Genomic DNA, 11,450 nt, shown 5'->3' with positions numbered 1-11,450 from the left:
TATAAAATGGGAAACGTTTTGGGCAATGGTCCATCTAGACTCATCCAATTTTTACGTATAACAAATACGTGTTGCGATTGATTTATAGCACACCTTTTCCATGGATGATCAGTTGAGATCGTTTTAGTTTTTAAGTGACTGTCACAGACCCAACATGATCGTTGAGCAATTGTGCTGCTATAATACACCAATTAAATTTTGTCACAGGTGGGGAGTGGCAAAATAGGATCTACCACAGGGGTCGGGAACCTTTTTGACTAAGAGAGCCATGAAAGCAAAAAAATTGGAAATTTATTTCAGTAAGAGCCATATAATATATTTTAAAAGTGAATTCAACTAAATGTCAGTATAATAAGCCTCTGAATTTATTCTTTTAAATAATGTTGTTATAACACTCACCATTAATGCGACTTCTGGTGCTGCATGGATTTGCTGATGTCTTTGTAGTCGGGTTGGTACTTTGTAGTCGAGTTGGTACTTGGTGATGTTAAGCTTCATGCAAGCGTTGAGGCTTTCATCCGTTAAACGTGATCGTAGGTTGGACTTGATGTTTTTAAGATGTGAGAATGACTGCTCACATGCATACGTAGATCCAAACATGGTCAATACAGCAATACTCACACGCTGCAGTGTGTGGTATGTGACAGGAAGCGCGTTCCAAGTTTTGAGAATCAGCTGGTCTTCGGGTTGGAGTTTTTTCATTTCTGTCCACATGTGCTTGCTCGCCAACTCCGCTTTCTGTCGTGTGATTCTTTCCAAATCTTCATTCAGTGACTTGAACTTATTCACCCACATGTCTGAGGCCTTCAGGTCAGCCACTTCTGCTTCAAAATCTCTGACGGAGACACCAGGGATGTAATTCAGGTCGGCTGTGTTCAGTGAACACTCGTTTGGATGGGTGATGAACTTAAAAAGACGAGTGTGCTCACGAAATTCTCCAAAGCGTGCTTTGAAGGACTGTAGGAGACTGGATGTGCAGCCAGCTAGCTGGTGGAGATCAAGGTTTTGAATGGGCTCACTTGCTGTGCATGCATCTTTAAATTGGCTCAGTTTTTCAAAATGTAGTAAACGACCTGTTTCAAGATCCGTGATGAAAAGCTCCAGCTTGTTTTCAAAAGCAAATACAGCTTGTTGAAGGGATAACACTGTATTTCCAATGCCTTGCATTTTCACGTTGAGCTGGTTCAGATGTTCAGTCAGATCTACGAGATAGTAAAACTTGAGGAGCCACTCGGTGTCGGCTAGCTCAGGATGCCCGACGCCTTTCATTTCAAGGAAAGTCCGGATTTCGTTCAGGCAAGCCGCAAAACGGCTAAGCACCTTCCCTCTTGACAACCAACGCACATTGCTGTGCAAAAGCAGACCAGGATAGTTATTTACAACTTCATCCAGCAGTGTTTTAAACTGGCGATCATTTAAGGCTCGGGCAACAATAAAGTTGATCACACGAATGACCAGCGACATCACTTCGCCAAACTGCCTGTCACACATCTGAGCACAAAGTGCCTCCTGGTGTATAATGCAATGGAAACTTAGGATGGGTCTATTTTCATGTTCACGGAGAAGCGCCACAAATCCTTTGTTTTTCCCCACCATACACGGAGCACCATCAGTACACACTGAGAGAAGTTTATCCATAGGTAGACTTTTTTCTTGAGCAAACTCCATGAAAGACTTGAATAAATCCTCACCTCTTGTGGACCCTTTTAATGGCAGAACAGCAAGACTTTCTTCGCGCAGTGTGTCACCAACAGCATATCTTGCAATCACGCTGAACTGCGACAAATGGCTCACGTCTGTTGACTCATCCAAAGCCAGAGAAAAGAACGGCGCTGCATTTATGTCCTTCACTTGCGTTTCCTCCACTTTGTTTGCCATCACGATGGTACGATCATGAACAGTTCTTGCCGACAGAGGCATGTCTTGTATCCGTTTGATTATCTTGTCTTTGTTCGGAAGATCATCAAAAAGTTAATTGGCTACATCCAGCCTGAACGTTTTAGCATACTCGCCATCTGTGAATGGTTTTCCGTTCCTCACTATTGCTAAAGAACCAGCAAAGCTAGCCGAATTATAGTCACCTTGCCAGGTCCATACGCGGAGTTGCTGCTGGCTAGCTTGCACCCTGCTCAGAAGCTCTTGGCACGCTTTCTTTCTGCTGTCTCCCGCAGGGTATTTTGATGCAAAGGTAGCGTGGCGCGTGCCGAAGTGCCGCTTTACATTCGACCGTTTCAACGATGTAATTTTGTCATTGCAAATTAGACACACCGCAGAACCCGCTCTCTCCACAAAGGCGAATTCTTCGGTCCATTCGTCCTGAAATGTACGATACTCGTCGTCTTTTTTTCTTTTCGCCATCTTCTTCGTCGAAAGGTTAGCTTTGAGCTAATGACCGAGCAGACGCAGTCTCAGACTGATTCAAAAGGGGGCGTTTACCTGTTTTACCCAGCAACGGCAAACGTAGGCCAGTATCATCCAATTAAAATAATGGACAATTGCTCCTGCAGCCCTGAACAGGACATGCGCAGTGAAAAATCGATGGATGGATTAAAACAAGTGAGAATATTTTGTTTTATCTGCGAGCCATATGCAATCATCAAAAGAGCCACATCTGGCTCGCGAGCCATAGGTTCCCGACCCCTGATCTACCAGCTTCGTGGAATTTGTGCTGAATGAGACTCTCTGCCCTCGCTCCAGTGGAAAAAACCCATCCACCTGCGAATTCAACCTGGCAGCATCTCCCGTGAGACCACATTATTAGATGCAGCATGCAGTTATGGTTTGCAATCCGTCCTGGTGTTCCCAGGTTCATGCTCTTGAGGTAGCTGTCCTAGGAAACCTATTACGTCTTCCCAGGAAATTCAAAGCCAACTTTTTGTTAATTATGCAAGAATGCATGGATTTCTCCTCTTCAGTCATTGTGAGAAATCCTTCTCATATGGCCCAGTTTATGTACTTCCAAGGTGACAACCCAATTTGCAGTCTAACTACTGCCATCTCCTGCCATTGTACATATACAGGGTGCTTCAATTTTTTGTACCACTTCCGGGCTCTGGAGACCACCTGGAGAAGATCCCAGGCATGTGTTGACAATGATGGCGAACAAGTGGACACTCTTTGACTTTTTTGAAGTTATTAAAATACATTTATTTTCATGTTACAGTATATTGTCCGTTCTATTTTCATTAAAAACGATAGTACCATATAAGTGTTAAAAAAATGTTGAAGCACCCTGTATGTATGTTGAACTTATTTTGCATCGCACATAGCTAACCATGCTAATCAGAGGTGTATATGAATGATGCAATTGGTAAATTAGCAGGTTGTCATGCCCTGTGTAATCCCTGAGACCAGCTATTTAGATGTCACTTGGGATATGTAGAGGAAAAAAAACTTGTGATAAGCATTACTGTTTGGCAGGATGATGTAAATAAACATTTTCATAGGAATAATTATTGTGAAAGCATAAAATAGGTGAAAAAGATAACAATGATGCTGACATATGATAACGATGTTCATTGCCATGATGCTTCAAAAAGCATTCGTGATGTTAAATATGCTACTGATGATATTCAATAAAATAAACACATTACAGTACTGATAGTCATTAAGAAAATTTGGCATTTACGAATTACAAAAATGGTACTGAAAATTATCAGATGATAAATAATCGGAAAAAGTCACGTAGGTAGAAAAAATAATAGATCACGACGTTTAGATCGCAACACAAGCAACCGTCATCAGGTGTGAAACAAACACAGCAGGAGGACTGCTGAAGTAGGAGAAAGAGCTGCTGCAACAAGACTTATATAGGATTTTGGTGAGCTCAACCCAAGGGTAAATGGATGGAGCTGGAGAAGGAATTTGTACGTAAATGTGAGAGATTAGCATGTCTATGTGAGACAGCCCAGCCACCAGAGGTGTGCCAATGAGAAGATTAGCATGTCAACGTCAGAGAGCTGGGCAACAGGAACAAAAAACCCCTAAGAGCAAGAGGTACACATGATGAGAGTGAGACACAAAGAGAGAGAGAGACACACAGAGAGTCGGAATTAACAGCTGACAAAGGCAGGTAGGATGGAGACATCACAGTCAGTTAAGACTTTACTTGGTTAATAACGTCCTTCAATGGTTGCTCAGTTTGTCCCCATCTTCTCGGTTGAAGTTGTCTGTGTTTATATATCTGGATGGCTTAATAAACAAATCTCTGATGATAGCCAGTGGGTTTGCAGAGTAGCTTCGTCTTGGAAAAATCAATTGCGTGTGAGCCCACAGCGTTAAAACAATGATCAGCAATGGCAGAGGTATTGGTCCTACCGTGTTTCAGATCTGCCTTGTGTTCGCGAACACGGTCCGAGACATGTCGTTACGTTTCTCCAATATAACTGCTGCCACAGCCACACCTTAGTTTGTAGACACCAGGGTGTTGCATGTCAGGAATCACATACTTTACAGATGGGATCAAATCAGGGATTTTGTGTACTGTGTTGAAACGAACCTAGATCTTGTGTTTGTTTAAGATTTGGAAATCTTTTTGGTAACCCCTGCTATGTATGGCAAAATGATGGTTATGATTGGATCCTCAGATGGTTGTCTCCCCATGGCTGGGGAGACAGCTTTGCGGATTGTACAGTCAGAATACCCATTCATCCTGAGGGCTTGGTGTACGTACTCCAGCTCACTGGCTAGGTGGTGCTGGTCGGAGATGCAACGGGCCCTGTGGTGTAGTGTTTTTATGAGGGAATTCTTCTGGGCTGGAAGGTGGTGGGAGTCAGGCTTTAGATAGGGATCCGTGTGGGTGGCTTTCCTGTAGACAGTGTCCCAGCGAGCCATCAGGTCTCTTCTCGGTCAAAACATCCAGGAATAGTAGCTTGCCATCATTATCCACATCCATGGTGAATTTGATAGATGGGTGTATGGAATTGATGTGGTTGAGAAATTGGTTCAGTGCTGGCAGGCCATGTGGCCAGATGACGAACGTGTCATCTACATACCGTATATCTTCCACAAGGAAGGACATAGGGTGGATATCTGGATGGCATGTCTCAAATTTATCCATGAAAAACATTCGCGACCACTGGAGATAAGGGAGAACCCATTGTGGTACCCTCATTTTGTTTGTAGAATGTACCATTCCAGGTGAAGTAAGTGTTGGTGAGGCAGTGCATTACCAAAGTTGTTACATCTGGATTCAGTCCCTGTTGGACTAAGTCTTCAATGATTGCAATGGTATCAGGTACAGGTACCTTGGTGAACAGGGAGACTCCATTGAAACTGAGAAGTAAATCATCTGGAGACAGTGAGATGTCCTTTATTAGAGAAACCAAGTGAGCTGAGTTAAGTACAGCTGAGGTGGTCTTGCCCGTGAAAGGAAGCAGGGTCAGTTTGTAGGTGGGTGAGTTAATGGTGGAGATGATAGGACGGAGCGGGGTACCTTCTTTGTCGATTTTTAGAAGGCCATAAAATCTGGGTGGTCTAGATGCCGGAGGTTTTAGAGAGAGCTGCTTGGTCGGTTCGATTAGAGAAGTTGATTTAGTGATGATATTGTTGATTTTTGTAGCTAGGCGGTTGGTGGGATCTCTGTTGATTTTGGTATAGCTGCCATCATTAATAAGGTCCTGAATTTTGTTGTTGTAAGTGGTTTTATCCATGATGACAGTGGCATTGCCCTTGTCGGCTGAGAGGATGACAGTCATCTCTCTTTTTTAATTGAGCGAGTTCAAAACGCTTGTCCTTGCTAATGTTGCTAATGGGGTTCTTAGCGTTTTGAGGATAGCAGCTGGATTTTTGTTCCTGTTGCCCGGCTCTCCGACATTGACATGCTAATCTTCTCATTGGCACATCTCCGGTGGCTGGGCCGTCTCACATTGACATGCTAATCTCTCACATTGACATTTACGTACAAATTCCTTCTCTACCTCCACCCAATTACCCTTGGGTTGAGCCCACCAAAATCCTATATAAACTCTTATTGCAGCAGCTCTTTCTCCGACGTCAGCAGTCCTCCTGCTGTGTTTGTTCCACACCTGATGACGGTTGCTTGTGTTGTGAGCGAAACGTCGTGATCTATTATTTTTTCTACCTACGTGACTTTACCGAAAGGACCAAAGAGTATGGATTTCTGCAGTCACGACAGCTTAAAGTCAAGATTGAATCGTAAAAAGCTTTGAAAAAAACGTATTTTGAGAATGATATGGCAACTCTAGGAGATGGTACACAGTCTCCTAAATCCCGACAAATGTAACGGAACTGCTTCTGACAGGCGCTTTGGGAGTGCAAAGCAATCCCAACCAAGAGCAACACAAACGCCCCTGTGGTGTCGGACCTGTCATGCGACCAGGAGAGCAGCGAGGAGTCGGAGTGACAGCCACCACGACACTTTCGGCCGGGTGAGTGCCCAAAGTGCCCGAGCTGTTTGCCTCATCCCCATTCAAAACTCGAACATTCTTGGGCAAAAGTGGAACTCTGTTCTGCCTCCACAAATAAACATTTTAGTCCATCTGCCCACTGAATTTCCAGACTAATATTATGCATTAGCGTTTGTTTAAGAAAGCAAATTCGGATGTGGTTTTGACCTTTTGGATAACTCATCATAAAAATTGGGCATGTAAACAAATGCTGCGGTGTTGCAAAATTATAGGTAGGAATATTATATTTAAACCATACCAGTTCAATGCAAAAAAAGAACATTTGTATACGAACTTATTCAGCATTATTGTGGCGCATCTTGGGTTAAACAGAATATATAAACAATTATTTATCTGCATTTGCAAATATTCCATCTTCCAATAGGCTTTATTTATCTGAAACAATGTGGTTTTTCTCAAATATTTGCTTGAACCCATTATGCTCCACAGCAGGGGTCGGGAACCTTTTTGACTAAGAGAGCCATGAAAGCAAAAAAATTGGAAATTTATTTCAGTAAGAGCCATATAATATATTTTAAAAGTGAATTCAACTAAATGTCAGTATAATAAGCCTCTGAATTTATTCTTTTAAATAATGTTGTTATAACACTCACCATTAATGCGACTTCTGGTGCTGCATGGATTTGCTGATGTCTTTGTAGTCGGGTTGGTACTTTGTAGTCGGGTTGGTACTTGGTGATGTTAAGCTTCATGCAAGCGTTGAGGCTTTCATCCGTTAAACGTGATCGTAGGTTGGACTTGATGTTTTTAAGATGTGAGAATGACTGCTCACATGCATACGTAGATCCAAACATGGTCAATACAGCAATACTCACACGCTGCAGTGTGTGGTATGTGACAGGAAGCGCGTTCCAAGTTTTGAGAATCAGCTGGTCTTCGGGTTGGAGTTTTTTTCATTTCTGTCCACATGTGCTTGCTCGCCAACTCCGCTTTCTGTCGTGTGATTCTTTCCAAATCTTCATTCAGTGACTTGAACTTATTCACCCACATGTCTGAGGCCTTCAGGTCAGCCACTTCTGCTTCAAAATCTCTGACGGAGACACCAGGGATGTAATTCAGGTCGGCTGTGTTCAGTGAACACTCGTTTGGATGGGTGATGAACTTAAAAAGACGAGTGTGCTCACGAAATTCTCCAAAGCGTGCTTTGAAGGACTGTAGGAGACTGGATGTGCAGCCAGCTAGCTGGTGGAGATCAAGGTTTTGAATGGGCTCACTTGCTGTGCATGCATCTTTAAATTGGCTCAGTTTTTCAAAATGTAGTAAACGACCTGTTTCAAGATCCGTGATGAAAAGCTCCAGCTTGTTTTCAAAAGCAAATACAGCTTGTTGAAGGGATAACACTGTATTTCCAATGCCTTGCATTTTCACGTTGAGCTGGTTCAGATGTTCAGTCAGATCTACGAGATAGTAAAACTTGAGGAGCCACTCGGTGTCGGCTAGCTCAGGATGCCCGACGCCTTTCATTTCAAGGAAAGTCCGGATTTCGTTCAGGCAAGCCGCAAAACGGCTAAGCACCTTCCCTCTTGACAACCAACGCACATTGCTGTGCAAAAGCAGACCAGGATAGTTATTTACAACTTCATCCAGCAGTGTTTTAAACTGGCGATCATTTAAGGCTCGGGCAACAATAAAGTTGATCACACGAATGACCAGCGACATAACTTCGCCAAACTGCCTGTCACACATCTGAGCACAAAGTGCCTCCTGGTGTATAATGCAATGGAAACTTAGGATGGGTCTATTTTCATGTTCACGGAGAAGCGCCACAAATCCTTTGTTTTTCCCCACCCTACACGGAGCACCATCAGTACACACTGAGAGAAGTTTATCCATAGGTAGACTTTTTTCTTGAGCAAACTCCATGAAAGACTTGAATAAATCCTCACCTCTTGTGGACCCTTTTAATGGCAGAACAGCAAGACTTTCTTCGCGCAGTGTGTCACCAACAGCATATCTTGCAATCACGCTGAACTGCGACAAATGGCTCACGTCTGTTGACTCATCCAAAGCCAGAGAAAAGAACGGCGCTGCATTTATGTCCTTCACTTGCGTTTCCTCCACTTTGTTTGCCATCACGATGGTACGATCATGAACAGTTCTTGCCGACAGAGGCATGTCTTGTATCCGTTTGATTATCTTGTCTTTGTTCGGAAGATCATCAAAAAGTTAATTGGCTACATCCAGCATGAACGTTTTAGCATACTCGCCATCTGTGAATGGTTTTCCGTTCCTCACTATTGCTAAAGAACCAGCAAAGCTAGCCGAATTATAGTCACCTTGCCAGGTCCATACGCGGAGTTGCTGCTGGCTAGCTTGCACCCTGCTCAGAAGCTCTTGGCATGCTTTCTTTCTGCTGTCTCCCGCAGGGTATTTTGATGCAAAGGTAGCGTGGCGCGTGCCGAAGTGCCGCTTTACATTCGACCGTTTCAACGATGTAATTTTGTCATTGCAAATTAGACACACCGCAGAACCCGCTCTCTCCACAAAGGCGAATTCTTCGGTCCATTCGTCCTGAAATGTACGATACTCGTCGTCTTTTTTTCTTTTCGCCATCTTCTTCGTCGAAGGGTTAGCTTTGAGCTAATGACCGAGCAGACGCAGACTCAGACTGATTCAAAAGGGGGCGTTTACCTGTTTTACCCAGCAACGGCAAACGTAGGCCAGTATCATCCAATTAAAATAATGGACAATTGCTCCTGCAGCCCTGAACAGGACATGCGCAGTGAAAAATCGATGGATGGATTAAAACAAGTGAGAATATTTTGTTTTATCTGCGAGCCATATGCAATCATCAAAAGAGCCACATCTGGCTCGCGAGCCATAGGTTCCCGACCCCTGCTCCACAGCAATGTATGATGCAGTTTTCGGAAATTCCTGAACCGGTAATGTTTCCTACTGGTAATGAGAAAGTAGAATGGGTGTCATGTAGGCCCAGTGTGGATGTCTTTAGAACGTGCAATATCATCAGGCTATTCTGCTTTGAGCACTGTGCAGGCATAGATCCCAGCAGGCATGTATCAGTGCATGAATTCTGACATTCACGATAAGGGTTCTCATCTATCCTGGTTTTTCTAGGTTTTTTTTTTTTAAGGAAGCCGTCGCGGCAAATTTGTAATTTTGGGACATTAGAATTTCTTAAAATGTGTTAATTTTATTCAAATATTTTTTACAAATTTTGAAGTGCTTGTCTGTAAATGCATTTTAATGAGTAACTGTTCATATACAGTACCAGTTGAATATGGTTCATCATTAAACGTTCCTAAAACTGCATTTCTTCTATGGCCAAACTATATTTCTGGCACGGCCCCATAGTCTCCAATCATAAATTACTCGATCTCTTGGCATATCTAAAAATGTCTGCGATGAAAAAGGGGCCATTTCCCAAAATGTTGCCTATTATGTGTAGCCGGTCGGCCCTGTCCCTCTCCTCCCCTCGTGAATCCTAACGAGGGAGACAGGTTAGCTAAATAGATGACAATATAAAATAACAACGTTCAGAGACGATGAGTAAGTACTTCGTGTTGTGTTTTATCCGCGGGAGAAGTTTTGGGTGACTCCACAACAGCTGAGCACAAGGGGTTTGTGAAACACCAAAACTTTATTTCAAAGTTTTATTCAGAAGGGCAACTGCATATCTGGAATATCGACCAAACACACCCTCTCCACGTTACAACACCGCAGCTCAATGTCTCAGCAGAAAGTCTGCCCAAATCTAAATCGGGACTCGAGGTCAGCAATACATTCACTTAAAATAAAAAAAAACCGCACCTGGCTACCTGCAGCTATAAGAGTGCACACTAATGTGTGATTAATTACAGGTGAGCTCACACCGGCTACATATGCAATGCTGCCTCTTTGGGGCAGTGTTATTGATCTTTGTGCTTGTGTGCCACTGCCAATGCAAGCCTCACAAAACAAGTTTTCTTCATTAAGATGTTGCGTGCATCATTTAACAAATATATCTCCTTTTTGCTACGTTGCAGTCCATGAATCGGTGGCTAAAGAGAGCAAAATCTCAAAATTTCAATAAGAAACCGCCACGAAGACCTGGGTTCAGCCATACTGCCAAACGCCCTGCCAATCCAGGAACGAGGTGAAGAACGTTACATTTCCATTAATGTTATCAGATCTTAGCCAGAGAATAAAATTCATTATTTGCTTACTGATCTCCAATTGACAGTATACTTTGGTCATGTACTTTTGTTGAAAAACATAATAAAATCATACGATATTATTTAAAAAGTTATTTCTGGATAAGCAGGGGTGGGATGAAACACGCGCAGGAGAACTGCCCGCTGGACACGTGGTGCATGCACAATTTATAAGTGGGGCACGGCATCGGAGATTAACAGAGTGCAACACATTCAAATTATAGAACACTTCCATCCAGTTTGGTGGCTGCACATTATTTAGAATACGTTTGTAAGTGAACTCGGAAGTTGACATGCACAAAACGATGGACGTGAAGACTTCTCCAGGGTAGATTACCTTTTATTCTCCAACTCGAAATCTGTACATAGGAGAATGCCACACTCAAAGGAGGGGGCACAAGAGAAAGCGAGCAGAGTCAAAGCAAATTAACAAAGGCCCTGCCACCTCCAACGCTCGATTTAAATTTCCACGTTGTCAATTTTGTTCCCCGTGAAAGCCGAGAATGATCACATTTGAATGTGCGTGCATGCACCGCAGCAGGGTATCGGACCTCTGAACCCACGTGGCACAGCACATGCGTGGCTGCCATCGCTCCCCTCTGATACTGGCTTCACGCCAGCACCTCTGGTGGTCATAGTTAACATTATTTTGCACCAAAATACTATTGTCCATTTCGCAGTCCCCTATTTACCCACTATTTCCTGTAAATATATAATATTAACAGTAATGTATTAGCCAATGTTAACATCCTTTCAATTTGCTCATTTTCATCACAATAACTCAACATGACCACCTTAGTGAACAATCAACTATTCAACATTGAATTTCGATTTAAAGCTTTCGTGACTGCAGGGATTCATCTTCTTAGTT

Source organism: Petromyzon marinus, chromosome 55, assembly GCF_048934315.1.
Source record: "Petromyzon marinus isolate PM22_M1 ecotype Great Lakes invasive population chromosome 55, UKy_Petmar_22M1.pri1.0, whole genome shotgun sequence".
In the NCBI taxonomy this organism is placed as follows: Eukaryota; Metazoa; Chordata; class Hyperoartia; order Petromyzontiformes; family Petromyzontidae; genus Petromyzon; species Petromyzon marinus.
This window is presented reverse-complemented; position numbering follows the sequence as displayed.